Source organism: Bos indicus x Bos taurus, chromosome 8 (genome assembly GCF_003369695.1).
Source record: "Bos indicus x Bos taurus breed Angus x Brahman F1 hybrid chromosome 8, Bos_hybrid_MaternalHap_v2.0, whole genome shotgun sequence".
Classification (NCBI taxonomy): Eukaryota; Metazoa; Chordata; class Mammalia; order Artiodactyla; family Bovidae; genus Bos; species Bos indicus x Bos taurus.
Window position 1 is genome coordinate 101,605,684 of NC_040083.1, and position 3,036 is coordinate 101,608,719.

Genomic DNA, 3,036 nt, shown 5'->3' on the forward strand with positions numbered 1-3,036 from the left:
TCCCATTAGACTCAAGGCTGTGAATGCCATATTAACCAGCTATCCTTATATCTGGAACAACTCTTGGTACCTAGCAAGTATTCTACATGTTGGAAGAAGGAAGGAGGATTGGAGTCAGTCACTGTCTGTCCTCAGTTGCCGGTGGGGGTTAACATTCAGCTCAGCTACTCATCCTTGGAGGAAGCCAATGTAGACAATCCTCAGATTAGTCAGCTCCCTACATGTCTCATTTCCTGTTCATTCAAGGGCTCCATGCTCCTGGATGATCTATCCCCAGGTGACTCTCCCACAGTGACTGTCTCCTGGACTCTGATGTCACCCCACGTTGTACTGACTTGCTCCCACAGTGGTTTTCAAATGGATATGAGTGAGAAACTTTGAGTCTGTGCCAAAGTGGGTAATGGAAAAGGATGTATTAGCCAGTTCAAAAGATTTCTTATGCTTTGATTTTCTCTGGCAGGTTTGTGGAAGAAACCCTAAGTACTCACGGGTAATTTTTTTAAATCAAATTATTCTTTGTCATCATGGCAGTTACTTCTTACGTATATCAATAATTTGCCAATATTGCATAGTATTGGGCTGACAGGCCATAGACCTTAGACGCTCAGATAAAACTCAAGTTGTCAAACATCATCTAAATCAAGTCACCTGCACCTTCCCAAACAGACTAGCTCTCCATATTACCAACTCACCAGCTGCTGTCAGAATTGCTCTTTCCTGAGTCCCTCTGCTTCACTTCCCTGCTGCATACTACTTGGGAGACTTTTGGTTCACATGACTTTCTATGATCCAAAATGTTGAAAGCAAAACTGGAAGTTGTTGACTCCTATAATCTGAGAGGTGCACTGACAGATCTGACTTAAGGTGTGACTTGACCAAACACCAACAGTGCCCCTGGAATCCAGTTTCTCTCTCTTAGCTCTGCTTGCTCTGTTCTTCAGGTTTTCACTGCATTCCTACATGATAGCTGCTGCAGATCAGTTCTTACAGCATTTCAGCTTCAAATACAAAGGACACTTCCCCAGAAGAGACACAAAAGCCTCGAAACTTTTTCTCCCTCGGGACAGAGGTACCCATAGCCACACCATGGTCCTGGATAATAGGATCAATAAATAGCCTGGAGCTACCAGAGCTCAGCCTGAGTGTGGGGTCAGCCTCACCCAAACCCCAAGGACTGAGCCAGGAAGGAGGGATTCATGATATAGGGCAACATTTTTATCAGCAGGGTAAATGGTGCCAGGCAGCAAGAACAGTAGGTATGACTGTAACTTTGTTAGCACACTGGCTCTTCAGAACTCCTCCCTTCTCAGCTTACCAGATCTGCCTTTTCACAAATCAAAGCTTATCTGAGCTGGACTCCCTCGCCTTATGGCATTCTAGGATGTAGCTTTGAGTCTCACCATTCTGGGTAACTGCTGCTGCTGCTGCTAAGTCGCTTCAGTCGTGTCCAACTCTGTGCGACCCCAGAGACGACAGCCCACCAGGCTCCCCCGTCCCTGGGATTCTCCAGGCAAGAACACTGGAGTGGGTAACTACTTTGTGTTTTATTATTGTTGTTCTTGTAATCTATATCTACTTAAAGAGTTATTTATGCCCCAGACTGAACACAGTACTTGGGGAACAGTTTGACCAGTGTAGAATCAAGTGGATCTTTTCCCCACAGGTCCTAATAATAAAAATCCTTGTAATAGTCTTACATTTTGTATAACTCAGGTGTACAACCTTAAATGCATACCCCTTACACTGTTGGGTGCAGTTCATTACGCTTACCTCCGGTCTTTTAGAACACAATGACTCCAGAATACCCTAGAAATGGCTTTCTAGAGACGAACTTTCCAACTTTCCTGGGAAATGAGCCTGAAGTTACCTCAGGTTAGCTCCCAGGACCCGTCTAGGGTGGCCTAAGCGGGGAAGTTCCAGGCAAGGACACTCCATGACTTCCTTCAACCACCCACCGCATTTGTAGCCTCTGCCAAGATGCAGGAAGGACTGTGGCTTCTAGACCAGTCGAGTTTTTAAGAAGCATTTCTCTGCTTTAAACAAAATCCTATGGGCGGGGGGCGGGCAGTTCACATTAGGGGGCCTTTCAGCTGCCCAGAACAAGAAAGAAATCATTAAGGAGGAAGCCTTCAAACTAGACCCTAAAAGATGAGCAGATTTTCAAAAGATGAAAACAGGGACCCAAAGGAAAACACAAGACAGACAGAAAAGAGTTTTTCTCTGGAAAAAAAAAAATTGCAAAGAAATTTGCTAAGGGTTGGAGATACTCAGAGAAGAAAGTCAGAAATTGAAAGGAGGGTGCTCGCTTCGGCAGCACATATACTAAAATTGGAGCGATACAGAGAAGATTAGCATGGCTCCTGCGCAAGGATGACACGCAAATTCGTGAAGCGTTCCATATTTTTTATAGGCAAAACACTCTCTGACATACATCACAGCAGGATCCTCTATGACCCACCTCCCAGAATACTGGAAATAAAAGCAAAAATAAACAAATGGGACCTAATTAAACTTAAAAGCTTCTGCACAACAAAGGAAACTATAAGCAAGGTAAAAAGACAGCCTTCAGAATGGGAGAAAATAATAGCAAATGAAGCAACTGACAAACAACTAATCTCAAAAATATACAAGCAACTCCTGCAGCTCAATTCCAGAAAAATGAATGACCCAATCAAAAAATGGGCCAAAGAACTAAATAGACATTTCTCCAAAGAAGACATACAGATGGCTAACAAACACATGAAAAGATGCTCAACATCACTCATTATCAGAGAAATGCAAATCAAAACCACTATGAGGTACCATTTCACGCCAGTCAGAATGGCTGCAATCCAAAAGTCTACAAGCAATAAATGCTGGAGAGGGTGTGGAGAAAAGGGAACCCTCTTACACTGTTGGTGGGAATGCAAACTAGTACAGCCACTATGGAGAACAGTGTGGAGATTCCTTAAAAAACTGGAAATAGAACTGCCTTATGATCCAGCAATCCCACTGCTGGGCATACACACTGAGGAAACCAGAAGGGAAAGAGACATG

General features: G+C 43.8%; 1 non-coding gene across 1 annotated transcript; it reads left to right on the forward strand.

The window, feature by feature from the left end:
• The first annotated feature begins 2,298 nt into the window (after positions 1 to 2,298).
• On the forward strand, positions 2,299 to 2,405 carry LOC113897991. Its single transcript, XR_003512491.1, has one exon. It is a non-coding gene; the product is annotated as a U6 spliceosomal RNA (small nuclear RNA).
• Positions 2,406 to 3,036: the final 631 nt, after the last annotated feature.